The sequence below is a fragment of the Lactuca serriola genome, chromosome 8 (genome assembly GCF_051521515.1).
Source record: "Lactuca serriola cultivar US96UC23 chromosome 8, Lser_US96UC23_V15, whole genome shotgun sequence".
In the NCBI taxonomy this organism is placed as follows: Eukaryota; Viridiplantae; Streptophyta; class Magnoliopsida; order Asterales; family Asteraceae; genus Lactuca; species Lactuca serriola.
In genome coordinates, this window is record NC_136415.1 from 20,096,476 (window position 1) to 20,114,182 (window position 17,707).

Genomic DNA, 17,707 nt, shown 5'->3' on the forward strand with positions numbered 1-17,707 from the left:
AACGAATGATATATGCATGTTTTAAACTTTTCATAGAAACTAGTTCCAGCACCTAAAACCGGTTTCAATTCCTAACACGATCCCGGTTCTTAAACCCGGTTTACCCGGACCCGAAGGACCCGATATCCAAACTACCCGAAACCTGGATAAAGCCATTCTTTAAACCCGAAACCCGGACCGGTTCTACATATTATGGTTCTAACGGATTCGGTTTCGGTCCGATTCCGGTTCCGGTCCAAATTTTCAGTGCTAAATCTCATCCCTAATGTGAATAGTCCAAATGGAAAAATAACACATGGATAGTCATAATCAAGGTTGTAAAAGTCACTATGCGGTGGTCGGGCGTTCGACTAGGCTTAAGGGGACTAATCGGTTTAGGCGGTGATTAATCAGTGCCTAGGCAGAGACCCTTAATTGTAATCTAATTTATTTTTTAAAAATTAAATATTACCTGTATCCTAACAAAATAAGTAAATAACCATAAAACTTTGGCATATTGAGTCGTCTAAATATTTAAATCATCGTATATAAGATTTTTAGATTAATCGAGGATCTTTTTAACAATTTTAGTCATCAATCATCATAATTTAGTCACCCGATATCATAAATTTGACTAATTAGAGATTTTTTTTTAAAAATTTTGACTGTCTGGTTTTTTTACCGTCTAAACCGCCTAGGACTGCCCAGGACCATCTAGGGCCGCCCAAGACCGACTCCGCCTAATTAGACTGACTAGAATTAATCTTAGATGGTAAGATGCCACCTAGTGCCTAGGCACCGCCTAGACCGATTTTTACAACACTAATCGGATAAAAAAAAACAACACAAAAATAGTTCGTACGAAAAAAATAAAAAATGGATAATCTGACCTAAAAAACAATGCATAGCTAGTTGGAACGATCACAATAATATGAGGATAATCTGAACGAAAGAATAATAGATGGATAGTCCGAACGAAAAAATAATACAATACTAAATGAAAAAATAACACAAAAAAGTCCGAACGATTTTTTTAATGTTAATAATAATAATAATAATAATAATAATAATAATAATAATAATATGTATTAATTAAAAATATTAGAACAAAAAAAAACACAAAAATAAAAACAAAAAATAAAATAAAATAAAAAAGACAACATAAAGACAAAACCCCATTTTAGGGGTAAAGAAGCAATGAGAGGGAGGGGGGGGGGGGAGGGGGGTTGGAGTTTATGTGAAGAAAAGGTAACTCTATACATACCTCCAATTGTTTTGTGTACCCACCAATGTGAGTGTAATAGTACTTGTGTGTCCCCACATGATGTGACGACTTACATGTGTGAGGGGATATATATAGTAGTAAGGGTGAGCATTTGGATCGGACCGAACCAGGCCGAACCGGCTCTTGGATCGGACAAGTTTCGAAGAATATTGTGGACCGTGTACCGGACTGGATGAGACTTACCGAGTCCAGGTCCATGTCCAGGTCCAAGTCTGATTTTCCGGTTCTTGGACCCATTTGGACCGGTACAACTTTACATGCATACGGTAAACTTGTTAAAACATGTTTTTGGGTCTAATAGAACTTGTTAAAATGAATATGTTGCTGGGTTTTATACATTACAACTCATTAAAATGAATATTTTTTTGGGTTTGATACATCACAACTCGTAAAAATGAATATGTTTCTGTTTCTTGTGCCATTTGGACCGGCCAAAGTTTGATTGTTTATACTTTATACCATTTGTTTAAAAGGTTGTAACTCATTGAATATAAAACCAAAAACAACAAAAATTATACTCTAAACTCATCTACAAACTCTAAATTAAACGTTGGAAAAAGCGGCATGTCAATTCGACTTAAAAAAAGATATGCTTGTTTAAAGAATTTCTCAAAATAAAAAATTTAAATTTCTTGCTAAAATGCTGAAATGTTTCAGCTTTGATATCTAATCATCTTTGAATGATTATAACTCATCGAATATAACATTAAAAATAACAAAGTTATAGTCTAAAATCATCTACAAACTCTAAATTACATGTCCCTACAAAACACCGGAGAGTGCATGTCGCGCCATCATGCCGAGCCCTTGCCCTTAGGTTCTGAAGTACCTAAAACAACTAACAAACAGTAAGCTAATGTATAGTGAGTTCCCTAGAGCATACCCCACACAACCCAGATAATTATATAATCAATATTAGCTATATCAGCTACATAAACCACATAAGCCATGCATATAAACATATAAGGATGCCCTGGAAACCCTCCAGGGTGTTACTCTGGGTGCCATGGGATCCTCCACATGGTCTTAGTCCAATGCCTCGGGAAGCTCCCGATGTTTTGACTAAGGATGCCCAGGAAACCCTCCAGGGTCTTATACCCTAATGCCTTAGGAATCCCCCGAGGTGTTTACCTAGGATGCCGTGGAAACCCTCCAAGTTCTTACACCTAAATGCCTCGGGGACCCCGAAGGTCTTTACCTAGGATGCCATGGAAACCCTCCAAGGTCTTACACCTACGTGCCCCGGGAACCCCCTGAGGTCTTCCGTGCAAGTATCATAATGATAACTATCATATCACATATCACACAATCAACTAACTGAAACATCCTAAAAATACAACCCAAAAATTTCGTTCTTAAAACATCATTAAAACCACCATTTCATCACCTAAGTATAAAATCAACAACTAAGTGTTTCAAAATTTCACAATATCTATCACATATCAAATCTCATATCAAATATCAGAGTAAGAATCCCAGGCTGAAGACTATGGTGTGTGTCATGCGATCATCCTGAGCCTTTCCCTTTGCTAGTGGAAGTACCTGAAACCACAACTGAAAACTGTAAGCACGAAGCTTAGTGAGCTCCCCCAAACTACCATATACCATACAATAATATATATATATATATATATATATATATATATATATATATATATATATATATATAAAGCAAATATTGGGCCTTGCCCACTGCATCGGACTAAAGTCCAGACTAACTAGGGCCTCACCCACTGCATCAGACCGATGTCCGGAATAACTTAGGGCCTTGCCCGCTGCATCAGACCGTAGTCCGGAATAAACTGAACATAGCATAAGATGATTATAACATATAACATAATCACATACACATGCATGAATCACAAAGACATCAAGCATTCAAACTACTTCTCGGGACTACCCCGACATCGGACCTAAGTCCAGAAACATATAGACTGTATCGGGCTAACCCCGGTATACTACCAATATATAAGCGGACCGGAATTGGTGCCTTAGACCCGTTCCTATTGGAGGAAAACTCACCTCACGTAGCTGACTGCTGAAATACTGAGCGGGAAATGTCTGACTGTAACATCCTGAAATTTAGGTATATCTCTTTAATCCTTCTTCTTTTCCAAGTTGTCAATTTAGCCCAAAATAGAAAATGGTGGCGAGTGGGTACGCTGGGCGTACCCATGGGCGTGCCTTTGACGCAGACTCTACCCAGGTATGCTGGGCGTACCTTAGCTTACGTTGGGCGTAATGGGCCCAGATTCAAAACCCTAAATGAAACATGAGCACTATAAAAGGAATGCTATAGCCCCCATCCTAGCCACCATTTTATAGAGAGTGAAACCCTAAGAGAGCCAAACCTTCGTTTTAAGCTTGTGTGTGTGTGTTTTGAGGTTGAAAGTATCATTGTGTGCTTGTGAAGAAGAAGAGAGGGCCATTGTGGAAGCTAGAGTTGGAGTGCAACCTTTGGATCTGAGCTTTTCAGAGGTTGGGGCACCACTTGGAGGTAAAAAGCTCAAAGCTCTCTTCATCATTTTGGATTTGTGCTTTATGGACCAATTTTTAGGGTTTTTGTCCCAATATGGAGACATTATGAGTAAATGGTCTCCATAAGCCTTGATCTGCCCCATTTCAGTATAAAATGTGTTGTAGATCCATAAAAATCCAATCTTGATCGTTTATATTGAGTCATGTATGAGATAAGGACTTAATGAGGAGAGAGGATAAGAGTTTGGAGTGATTGGTGACCTTTACAGCCATGCAAAGGCTTAAAGGTTTTGACTTTATGGGTTAAGAGGCATTGGAAGGACTAGATCTGGAATACGAGCTTGTATCTTAACCGAATCAGACCAAAAACATTGAGTATGAAAACTGATACTTACGCTAGACGTAAATCTCAGAACGTGCTGTGTAGGGGTTGAGATCCCCGATTCTGGATAAGCCAGGGTACGCCCCGCGTACTGCCCTCTGTTGACTTTCGTTGACTTTTAGGGTTTGGTCAACAATTGGACATTTGGACCATTGGAGGGGTAAAATGGTCTTTTCCTCTTCTGAGAGAATATAGGAAGGGACTAGTCTAGCCTTTGAGAGTCGTTATTAATTAGAGGAATTTATTTTATGTGATTAGGCGGAGGCTAGATCAGTATTTCGAGTTCGAGATTATCCGAGTTTACCCGAGGTGAGTTTTCTCACTATACATTACCTGGAGTGGTATCTATGTGCAGACCGGAGGGTCTTATATGTATGTTTATATTGATATTTATGTTTATTGTGTTATATGTATGCGATGTGTTTTATAGACCAGACCAGAGGGTCCAACGACTCATGAGGCCAGAGGGTCCTCGATCAGACCGGACCGGAGGGTCCAACGATTTAGACCGGATCGGAGGGTCATACGAGCTACGGGACTGGAGGGTCCCGCTGAGACACATTGACTAGAGGGTCATACCGAGTTATAGCCTTGAGTGGCTTATGTGCTGTATGTGGTATTTTGGGGAACTCACGAAGCTTTGTGCTTACCATGTTATGTGTTATGTGTTTCAGGTTCTTCTCAGGACCGCGGGAAGGCGGTGGCTCGATTGTACACACTAGAGAAAAGAGTTATGAATGAGGATTATGGATTTGATAATTTTTTAAAACTTTGTTGAGTATTAAATGGTGTTTATTTAAAATGACATGTGTTTTATGAAATTAAAATTGAAAATTTTGGTTTGAAAATTCTCGGTGTTACAAGTTGGTATCAGAGCCTTGGTTTGAGGGATTCGGATACACCTTCGGGCATATCTGGACTCAAACTGAGGACTTGAGAAAAGTTTTAAAAAAGAAACGATTTTTCCAAAACGAGTAAAAGATTTCAAGAGGAAGCGGAAAAGAGCAGTGTGTACAATCAGCCATCGCCCGAACGGTAATTTTCCAAAATACCCTTAAGTTATGTGTTATGATATATTATGCATGCTAGAGTAGGCTAGGTATTCATATTTAGGACTAGAGTGGTCTGATTTGTGATGCTTAGCCTAGGAGTTGCTGCTATCTGTGATGCGCTTTCGAGTATGTGCTGAGTGAGAATATCTAGCAACAATCGTTTTAGAGAGGGATTTGAGTAGAGGAGTAATCTTGGAGAGATACCTAGATGAGCATTTGTGGAGCCTATCGAGAGAGTAGTTAGACACCCGCAAGGGGTGGAGTTGCAGGGTTCGGTGATATCTTCTGAGTATGAGTAGAGCAAGTGGAGTTATCACCTAGATTGGGTTTTACGTGTTTATTTGATGCCTGAATGTTGCTTGCTTCATGCTTTGTGAAACTCTCGATGATGGGAGTCAGCTACCAAGTGAATGTGACGATATTCAGGAGGTAGATGACTGGCATCATAAGGAGTTTCTCAGCAGCTGATGGCGGAGAAGTATGAGAACCTAGGAAGAGCCTAGGAAGTGACCGTAGTCAGATGAGTACGCTGACAGGGTAGAGCATTTCGCTGGTAAGCGAGAACACATGTTGGGATTGGGGATTGAGAAGGTTGAGCAGCTACTTAGGGACTCTGGGATGGTACGTGTGGGGAGTATGGGTAAATGTGGCAGGTAGTATGGGCCCGTACTACTGAAAGCAAAGGACCCATACTCGATGAAGGGAGTATTTTGTAGAATCTAAGTAGCAGATCAAGAGGTGATGTCATGGTTCGAGTACCATGATAAGTAGTAGATCGAGAGGTGATGTCATGGTTCAAGTACCATGATTTGAGGCGGATTGAGAAGAGAGAACATGGTTCGAGTACCAAGATTTGTAGCAGATTAAGGGGAGATAACATGGCTCGAGTATCATGATGCATAGCAGACCGAGAGATGGTCACATGGGTTGAGTACCAAGACTTGTGAGGGTTAGTGCTTCTGGTTTACTAGTTATCCTGATGTGGTAGGTTAGACTGAGATCAGATATGAAAGAGTATGGGGACAGAGGGCCATGTTGAATGAGTTTCGGTGGAGCATCCCTTGAGAGGGAAATCGAGTTAGCTCCGAGGGATTGCTTGTGAGACGCCAATGAAGTCGCAAGACTCAAAGATGAGTAGGGACGGTGCGTTATGGGAGAATACAGTTTGGGCTGAGCGACTGGCCGATAATGGAGATGTCACTCTTTGTGACCTGAAAGGTTCTTTTATTAGTAGTTTCCGGTGGCTAAAAAGGAGTATATCAGGGCAGTGGCCCTCGTGGTCTACATTGTGGATCGACAATGAGAATGAGGTATGTGTTTTATGGTTATTCCCGTTTTGGGAGGCAGGTAGAGGAGTTAGAGTGGAAGTGCGTGAAAGTGCACTATTTGCGGATTAGAGACAGATTGGATTCAGAGCTGTGGGGTTTCCGACGGTGTGTCAGTCTGAGGCCTCAAGGTGACCAAAGGCAGTCACGTGGGGAGGATTACGAGATTTTGTCAGGGACGAGATATTTGGAGATTGTATGGTTCCCTTTGGGAAGGCCCGGGGATGATTGCGTAATACGTTCAAGAGTCAAGAGTGACATGACTGATGAAACGGTCTAATGGTAGATTGTTGATGTGCCAATTGGTGATTGTTCGAACCCTGAGTGGGGGAGAACTGGTTTTCCAGTAAGGGGATCCGTGATCCATTCATGGGTGATCAGAGAAATGGTTATGGAAATATACGGTGCAGAGGCGTGAGCCCTAAGTTAGTGGAGGATGAGGCGAGGTGCCAAACGGGAAAATGTATGAGATTGTGTTTAAGAAAGGATGAGTGGATCCATGGTAGGTGGTCGTAGATTGGAGAATTGATGGTGACCTGGGATTTTCGGGGCTGGAATATGTTGAGTTCGAGTGTGATCAGGGTCGATATGAGTAGTTTCGTATGGGTATTGATTAAAAGAGGGGGAGCTTCGGGTTTTTGTCAACGTGTTTTGAGCCATTGACGATGCCTCCGTGTTTCCAATTGGGAGATGGAATAATCTGAGATTCGAGTGGTGCGAGAGGAAGATCGGTTGTGAGATTCTGAAGGAGCAATGTGGTATCTGAGTATGGTACCGTAAGTAGGAGATCTGTGGTTTGGGTAAAACATCATGAGATTCTGTGATAGTATACTGAGGTATCCGGGTATGATGTCCTTAGTTCCAGATTATCTTGAGTTCTGAGTTAAGAGATGGAAAGCGGTGTAGAAAGTATCTATGGTTCCAACGGGAGCTCTTCGACTGGTTGATGTCAAAAGAGATTATATAAGAATGAGAATTGCATAGAGAAAAGAAGTTCTGTCATGACGGTTGCCGTCAGGAGTAGTGATACTTACTTTTGGATGGTGTGTGCATCTATCTATGTTGGGTCGCGGATCATGGGTTATCGGATGCAGAGTATGGCGTCGACTAAAGGATGAGACTGTGGGATGGTAAGAGAAAGTACTATAAGGCTACAGGGAGCTGCAGCATCCATGAGTTAGTGCGAGAGGAGGGTGTTGTGATACTATGGGGAGCCGTAGTACTCACTTGTCAGCGGAAGGGTGTTGTGATACTACGGGGAGCCGTAGTACTCACTTGTCAGCGGAAGGGTGTTGTGATTGCTATGGGGAGCCATAGTACTCACTTGTCAACGAGAGGGGAGTGTTGTGATGCTACGGGGAGCCGTAGTACTCATTAGTCAGAGAGAAGGTGTTGTGATACTACGGGTAGCCGTAGTACTCACTTGTCAGCGGAAGGGTGTTCTGATACTACGGGGAGCCGTAGTACTCACTTGTCAGCGGAAGGGTGTTGTGATTGCTATGGGGAGCTGTAGTACTCATTAGTTAGCAAGAGGGTGTTATGATGCTACGGGGAGCCGTAGCATTCACTAGTCAGAGTATGGAGTAGGGGAGTTCTTAGGCTTGGGTAGCCTTACCGTTTGAGTCTTCGGGAGTCTGGTTGCCGAACCAGGGGCGAGACGGGGGTCTCCGTGTCAGTGAGAGTTGATATATCCCAAAATGAGTGGGGATTGTCGTAATTGGAAGGGATTGGGGAGAAGGTGTGTGCTTAAATTTGCGAATCTTAGGTCATGAACTGAGTACCATATTGGAATTGAGTGGTTCCAAGCCTGCTGTTGAATCAGAATCTTGAGCTTGAGTCTGGATTCGTTCGTGTGTTGAGTAGGCGAGATGAAGTTTCGGTTTTGTAGATGGGTTTCATTTTAAGGGATATTGCTCTTCATCTGATTTATTTGACCGAAGTGGGTCAGTTTCGTTGGTATTAGAATACTTGCAAAGCGCATGGAACCAATGGGTGGAAGATGATCGAGGGTCGGAAGCGAGACGATTTCAGATGAGTTGTAGCAATCGCTTGGGATAAAGCGAACTTCGTTACTTGTGTGTCGTGATGAGCCGAGATAGTCATCGTGAGAAGGAAGTCGGTGAGATGTTTTGGTCTGCGATGAGTAACCTTTGGAGGTTCATTTATTGGGTCGGGAGCTGACCTGGCACTCAGTATTGAAAGGGGAATCTGAGAGGAAACTGGGGCTTATGTCTATGGGAGTCAGAGAATACTTCCAGGTGAGTGTGGTCTTTTCCTGTGTTTGAAGTCAGATTTTTAGGATTTATTCTTTCCGATAAGTTCTGATAGTTGTTCAGGCGGTGGGTCATTAGTGGGTTATGACCTTTCCATTCCTCTTGAGTTCAACCAGGATCGATTAAAGAATCAAAGTTCATAGAGTATTCTTAAAGTCTATTAATTGATGAGAGATTAACATGATATTTTGCGAGGGTGGTTTGGCAGGGAGATAGACCACTGGAGTTTTCAAGTTCGGAAAGAGACAGATCGAGTACCGCAACGGCATTCGGGGTTGTCTTTCTTCGAGGTCAGGAGTTCCTATTGGGATCAGGTGTCCTTGGAAGAGATTGTTGCATGATAAGAGGTCCTTTCGGTGGAGCTTTTCGGACTATCAGTTCGATCTATGTGTTGATAAGGAGCGATTTTGAGGGCGAAATCTAACTCAAGTGGGGGAGAATTGTAACATCCTGGAATTTAGGTATATCTCTTTAATCCTTCTTCTTTTCCAAGTTGTCAATTTAGCCCAAAATAGAAAATGGTGGCGAGTGGGTATGCTGGGTGTACTGAAGAGTACGCTGCGTGTACCCATGGGCGTGCCTTTGACGCGGACTCTACCCAGGTATGTTGGGCGTACCTTAGCTTACGATGGGCGTAATGGGCCCAGATTCAAAACCCTAAATGAAACATGAGCACTATAAAAGGAATGCTATAGCCCCCATCTCAGCCACCATTATACAGAGAGTGAAACCCTAAGAGAGCCAAACCTTCGTTCTAAGCTTATGTGTGTGTGTTTTGAGGTTGAAAGTATCATTGTGTGCTTGTGAAGAAGAAGAGAGGGCCATTGTGGAAGCTAGAGTTGGAGTGCAAGCTTTGGATCTGAGCTTTTCAGAGGTTGGGGCACCACTTGGAGGTAAAAAGCTCAAAGCTTTCTTCATCATTTTGGATTTGTGCTTTATGGACAAATTTTTAGGGTTTTTGTCCCAAGATGGAGACTTTATGAGTAAATGGTCTCCATAAGCCTTGATCTGCCCCATTTCAGTATAAAATGTGTTGTAGATCCATAAAAATCAAATCTTGATCGTTTATACTGAGTCATGCATGAGATAAGGACTTAATAAGGAGAGAGGATAAGACTTTGGAGTGATTGGTGGCCTTTACAGCCATGCAAAGGCTTAAATGTTTTGACTTTATGGGTTAAGAGGCATCGGAAGGACTAGATCTGGAATACGAGCTTGTATCTTAACCGAATCAGACCAAAAACATTAAGAGTATGAAAACTGAGAGTTACACTGGGCGTAAATCTTAGAACGCGCCGCGTAGGGGTTGAGATCCCCGATTATGGATAAGCCGGGGTATGCCCCGCGTACAGAGTTGGTACGCCCCATGTACTACCCTCTGTTGACTTTCGTTGACTTTTAGGGTTTGGTCAACAATTGGACATTTGGACCATTGGAGGGGTAAAATGGTCTTTTCCCTTTCTGAGAGAATATAGGAAGGGACTAGTCTTGCCTTTGAGAGCCGTTATTAATTAGAGGAATTTATTTTATGTGATTAGGCAGAGGCTAGATCAGTATTTCGAGTTCGAGATTATCCGAGTTTACCCGAGGTGAGTCTTCTCACTATACATTAGCTAGAGTGGTATCTATGTGCAGACCGGAGGGTCTTATGTGTATGTGTATATTGAGATTTATGTGCATTGTGTTATATGTATGCAATGTGTTATATAGACTGAACTAGAGGGTACAACGACTCATGAGGCCAGAGGGTGCTCGATCAGACCGGACCGGAGGGTCCAACGAGTCAGACCGGACCAGAGGGTCATACGAGCTACGGGACTGGAGGGTCTCGCTGAGACACATTGACTGGAGGGTCATACCGAGTTATAGCCTCGAGTGGCTTATGTGTTGTATGTGGTATTTTGGGGAACTCACGAAGCTTCGTGCTTACCGTGTTATGTGTTATGTGTTTCAGGTTCTTCTCAGGATCGCGGGAAGGCGGCGGCTCGATTGTACATGCTAGAGAAAAGAGTTATGAATGAGGATTCTGGATTTGATAATTTTTTGAAAACTTTGTTGAGTATTAAATGGTGTTTATTTAAAATGACATGTGTTTTATGAAATTTAAAATGAAAATTTTGTTTTGAAAATTCTCGGTGTTACACTGACTGCTGCTCCGACGACTCCCCGGCTATAATTGCCACAATGACACTTAGTCAAAACACTGATAACTATTGTCAGGGTAAAATGACCATTTTACCCTTGGCTAGAGTCAACATCCTGGTCAAAGTGAACTTCCAGTTGACCTGACTCGCCGAGTTGGCCCTCCAACTCGTCGAGTCTCCTAGTCCTTCATTTGTGCTCAACCCGATTCTGCTCGCCGAGTTTAGCAAGAACTCGACGAGTACTCCTTTATTCATGATATCGGGACAACCTTTAACCGACTCGCTGATTTGTATAAACAACTTGTCGAGTCTATCTTCATCATATGAACATGTCCAGTCTGTGACTCGCCGAGTTGTATGAACAACTCGTCGAGTCTATCTTCATGGGTTGGGAGATTGCCTTGGACTCGCCGAGTGTGTTCTTCCAATCGTCGAGTCCCATGGTTTCTAGGCCATGGATATGTCCTAATACATTGAGTCTCTCCTCCAACCTCTTCTAAACTCAACTGGGTTCCTTTGAACCCCGAACTGATTTGGGGAATCAACACATGACTCGCCGGGTCCCAAAACGAACTCATCGAGTCTACTAATGACCAATTCCATAAGTCGATTTTTGATGTACAAAACTTAACCAAAAGGTCGATCTGGGCCCCTAAGGCCGATATATCACGTAAAGTCATAAACTTTACGTGCTTGCATGAAGCTTTCGAGCTTAAAGAGTCAAAATGGGGGTTAATAGCATGCATGAGGGTTCTTATGGCCATAAAGATGGCACCTTTATGCCATGAGGACCCTTCAAGGTCCAGATCTGAAGGTGTATCAACTTGGGACGTCTAAATCCGAAGACTCAAGGTTCAAAACCCAAAATAGCCATAAGAAGATCTAGGAAATCATAAGTCAAGTGTGAAGCTTTATTACCAGAAAATGAGGAGAAGATGGTGCTGATTCTGGATCTGAAATCTCCTATTGAATTCCTCCTTCTTCCTCTTCTTCACCCAAACTTCAAACACACAAGGTAGCTCAAGAAATGACACACAAATACTCACAAGACTCAAAGGTGGCGGTTTAGGGTTTTCTGGACGTTGAGGGAGTGATAAGAGAGGTCATAGGGGAATTATGTTCTTTAAATAGGGAGACAAACCCTTGAAATTAGGGTTTTCATCAGACAACGCCTACTCGCCGAGTCAGTCTTCCGACTCGTCGAGTAGACTACTTAGTTCCCGACCCAGATTCGATCTTACTCGACGAGTTGGGCCTTCAACTCGTCGAGTCCAAGGGTAAAATTATAAAATTGACTTAATTAAATGCATACCTGGAACCGGGTGTTAAACAAACATTCCATATAACATATAATGGGCCGACCTTGGTGCCTTCGACCCATTGGTATGGTGAGGAGACTCACATATCAAGAAATGATGAACCGATAAGATCAATCCCAATCCACAACTCCAACTCAACCGCCTACAATCACCAAGTGACTTATTTGTCAAAATCCCAAAACACCAAAATACTCTTAGAGGGTGTTTGTCATTGCTTTTAGAATAGCTTTTTAACTTTTAACTTTTTAAAAAAGTCAAAAAAGCAAAAGTTGTTTGGATAATAAAAAAGTTCTTTTAAAATGACTTTTTGCAATGAGGAAAAAGAGGGGTTGCAAAAAGTCACATTTTGTGACTTTACATATAAAAGTTAGACCAAAAGTTATTTTATTAATCCAAACATATTTTAAATATCATCTTTTGCATAAAGTCCTATAAAAAGTCCTTCTACCAAAAGAACTTTTGATGTTCAAAAGCAATCCCAAACACCCCCTTAAATTCAAACCTAGTCAACCATGGTCAAAATCCAAGTCAACATTCAAGGTCAATAACCCATGTTGACCTCAACTCGTTGAGTGCATCTAGCAACTCGTCGAGTTTCTTCAATGTTCAGAAAACCGGGAAAAACCCTAACTAACTCATCGAGTTATCTCATCAACTTGTCGGTTTTATCTAGGATTCAAAATGCGGGAAAACCTGACTCGACTCATCGAGTTGGCTAAGCAACTCGTCGAGTTCCATCACCTTTTTCATATTAAGTCCTTTCCAGTCGAATTAAAAGCTCCAAACAACAGATCCAGCCCCGTAGGGTGTAGTTACCACGTAAAGTTGCCAACTTTATGTGCATGCAAGGCCTCAAGAGTCTAAAACACTCAAAACTAAGCTTAGGAAGATGTTTAGGGCATGGAGAAGGGCCAAGACTAGATAAAGTCGACAATTTATGTCCATGGGGCCTAAAGGAGTCCAGATTTGAGACCATGTCTTCATGACAAGCTCAAACCCGAGAGTGACTCCACATTGCACTATAAATGACCATATTCTTGCATAAGGGAAGATCTAAGAAATAGAAAGCCAAGATAAAGACTTTTTACCTGCAAATGGTTGCTAACACATAGTAGATGTCGGATATACAACCTCTCCCTTTGCTCTAACCTCTTCAAGCTCCAAATTCCTTCACCACCACACCAAAATCACTCTCTTAGGCTCTCACACACACTTAAGAAGTTAGAAGGCTCGAATTAGGGTTTCTTTGGGCTATAAAGACGATGAGGGAGGCCACAAATGAGCCATAAGTTCTTTATATAGGGTGCAAATCCCGAAAAATTAGGGTTTTCCTTTCTAGCTTCTATTCGTCGAGTTAGGGTCTTCCAACTCGTCAAGTAGACCATTCATCCCGCGTCCAAAATGATCCCTACTCGACGAGTTGAAGCTTCCCAACTCGTTGAGTCCCAATCCAAAACCCTAAAATGCTAGAGGAATACATGATACCTGAATCAAGTGTTACAAACCACATGTCAATCCGACTTAAAATGAATGACATATTCTTGTTTAAAGAATTTCCTAGAATACAAAAGTTTAAATTTCTTGCTAAAAAGCTAAAATATTTCAGCTTTAATATCTCATCTTTGAAGGATTGTAACTCATCGAATATAACATTAAAAACAAAAAATTATAGTCTAAAATTATCTACAAACTCTAAATTACACAATGGAAAAAACCGCATGTCTATCCGACTTAAAACAAATGAGATATGATTGTTTAAATAATATCATAAAATACAAAAGTTTAAATTTTTGTTGAAAAGTTGAATTATTTCCGGTTTGATATCTTATCTTTGAAGGATTGTAACTCATCGAATATACCACCAAAATCAACAAAATTATAGTCTAAAATCATCTACAAACTCTAAATTACACGTTGAAAAAAAACCGCATGTGAGTCCGACTTAAAACGAATGAGATATGTTTGTTTAAAGAATTTTACAAATTATAACTTTTTTTTTTAAATAAGTCGGTCCAAAACCGGTTTTTACCCAGAATTGGCCGAACCGGACCGGTAAAAAGACCGGACCGGTTTTGCTCAAATCCAAGAACCGAGACCCAGCCCGAGGATCCAAAAAAACGGTCTGATCCGGTCCGGACCATAGGTCCAAATGCTCACCCCTATATAGTAGCACCAGAAGAAAACCCTTATGTTTATTTATTTTCTAAAATGAGTGAAATCATCTCCACCGCTAGACAAAGACTAACAATTTCAGACCATCAATCTTCGACGATGGTCCTTCTTCTAATATGTCAAGAAATCGAACAAGTATTTTGTCTCATCCCATCCTTAAACTTGATTATTCTAAAAAGCAAAAAAAAAAAAAAAAAAAACAGTTTCGTCACATGGATGAAATCCAACAAGATTTTTTCGGTATCCCATACATGAAAAAACGTTTTTTTCTTAGTTTATCCTGCCTCTCTTCACTCGTCACAAACCGCTTTCTAGATCCGATCGCTGAATCCTAGCTACATATATGTGCAGTGGCGAGTCTAGAATAGAAAATATAGTTCGCTAACCGAGTTTAACCGGGACGGTTTAAGAGAAAACCGGGTCAGTTCAACTAAAAAAATAACTAGTTCCGCATGAATAAAAATTGGTGAAGAAAGGACTTAGCCAAAATTGGTTTTTCCTTTTTATTTTATAACAAAAACCAGACTAGACATCGAGAAGCTTATGATGTAAAAATATGTAAATGTAAGCATTTATTTATAATAGAAAACCTTTAGTAATCTTCTTACGGCCTCCAATGTGGTTATGTGGGACTCTTTAACGCCAAAAATATAATGTTTTCTATTATCTATAGTTTATATCTTTTTTCTTTCCTTTTTTTCCAAACATATTAGCTAGGTCCACCAAAATAATTAAGATAGGTCCTAAATACTTTTTATATATAAATTCTTGTTAACTTGTTAATTTTAGGTGGGTCAAGTGACCCACATTTGAATTATATAGCCTCACCACTACTTACAGGTCCGATTATGAAGATTCAAATGCCTAAGACGAGCCGGTAAAAAAAAGGCCCTTAAGGCCTAACGTGTAACGAATTAAATTATGTAAACTAAAGTTTTTTTAAAATGATGATAAACTTTATAGCATAACATGTCAAAATCATAGTATTTTAATGAGTAATTGCATATTGTAACAACTATAACAGCTAACCCAAAACCATAGTCACATAGTTCGCGGTACGCTTCGGTACAGGAACGCGGTTCACTAGGGTGGACGTATCTCGTACGGTGGAGGGTAGGTTCATTTTGGTACATCCGCTACTTCCTTGTATGGTGTACCATAGAATCTGGTACGGTGTACCCCTTTTGAAAACATAATTCCAACAACAATTGACTTAGTTTGTCACACTAATACTTCAACTCAAATTGTAACATTCTAGAAACTGAAACTTCAAATCAAATTGTAATTAAAAACCAAATAGTTGACAAAATGTAAAAAACCAAAAATTACATTGAGAGTCTATATACACTAATCCCATAAGTAATTAACATACACTACACTAATCTAACAAGTAATTACTAACTAGCACAAGTAATATAGGTTTTCTCAACATTCATTAGAGTTAAGGGGTGTTTGGTACAGAGAATTAGGGGCAGAAAAATGGAATGTATTCACTTCTTTTGTTTGGTTAGTACTTAAAAAGGAGAGAATGAGAAATAATTTATTTCCATTTCCACCTAATTAATTCTCTATATTTTATAGAGAAAATGGGAGAAACAACTCTTGGAAAAAAAAGCGGAGAATTGATCTCACGCTTCTATGTGTCAATAGGGTATCACGTTCGAATCTTCTCGTCAACAATTACGTTTCAATATAAGTCGATCTATTCCCTCACTTTCATAAATCTTCACGATAAACCCTACTGCTGTGTTACTTCTACCCCCCATCACGTCCCATTCTTGTCGATCAAACGCTACTCCTATTTCTACTATTTCTCAATTGATGGTGTGGTTTTTTTTTATTTCTTTTTCATCCATACAATTACTCGTGTGTACTTTTATTTGGTTGACGCCTGTGGTTTTTTTTTTTTTTTTTTTTTTTTTTTTTTTTTTTATTTTGTTTCCAATTTGCTTTTTGGAAAAGCCATTGCTCATAGGAATACTTTTTTTTTATTAATGGTTTGCATAGATACTTTTTTATGGTACATAAGATTTCACATGGTTGTTTTAATATTGCAATAATTTGGAATTACAATGATTTCGACAGAGGTGTTTTAGTATGCATTAATTTTCAAATTTATATGTGCACTTTTATACGAATACCTATAAGTAATTTAGGTTTTCAACTTTTCATATTTCATTCAATAATAATACATATATGGCAAATGACATCACTTTTTTGTTAGGATTGTTGTCTTTTGTATTCATTATTTGGTGTGACAATATTATGTTTAGTGGTTGAATTACTATTTCAAGCATTTACTGTAAATTTTTTTGTAGGCATGGGCGAAGCAAACACACATGGACTACGGAAGAAGATGCAAAGTTGATTGAAGCATTGCTAGAGTTACATGTATCCGGAAAGTATGGTGGTGCTGACAACGGATTCAAACCTGTTTATTTGAAGGCAGTGCAACAATTACTAGATGTAAGTCTCCCTAACTCAGGTTTGAAAGCAGAGCCTCATATTAAATCAAGGATGAAGACATGGAAAAACCATTTCAACATCGTACACGATATGGTATATGGAACAAACACGAGTGGATTAGGCTGGGATACGGATAAATGTTGTGTTACAGCCGATGCTGAAGTTTGGGATGAGTACATAAAGGTACTATAATGATTATGTTTGTAGTATTTTTAGCATCATTAATATAGATTGGAAAGTTATACTAACCAATTAATTTTTTATATTTCTTGTAGAGTCATAAAGGTGTTGCATGTTTTCGCGATAAACCATTTCCCTAATTCGATAACCTCTGTAAAATCTTTGGTAAGGATAAAGCTACTGGTAATGGAGCTACTGATCTTGGAGACGAAGATGTGACTGAAGAGACACAAAGAAACTCACCTGTTGATGTGGAAGGGTTGGAAGATATTTTTGAAGAGACACAACAAACTGATCGTGTCAATAGTAAACGCAAAAGGCCTCCATCTGATGACACCAATAGCTCTTATAAGGAAGTAGCGAAAGAAATGAAAGATACTTTCAAGGAGGTTGGTGAGAAACTTACTGAAACAATATACAATATAGGAAGACAAGAAAATAAGGAAGCATATGATATGATAGATAAAGTTATCGAAGATATACAACACATCCCAAATATCAATGTCAAACAACGAATTAAGGCGATTAAATATTTAGTAAAGATCAATTCCGTGCCCGATCATTTTTTATCATGACGGAAAAAGAAAAGATTTGTTACATGAAAATGATTGTGGATGACTCAATATCATGATTAGACTATTTTAAGTTATGT

General features: G+C 40.0%; 1 pseudogene; it reads left to right on the plus strand.

The window, feature by feature from the left end:
• The first annotated feature begins 6,285 nt into the window (after positions 1 to 6,285).
• Positions 6,286 to 17,630, plus strand: LOC145066687 (uncharacterized; annotated as a pseudogene).
• Positions 17,631 to 17,707: the final 77 nt, after the last annotated feature.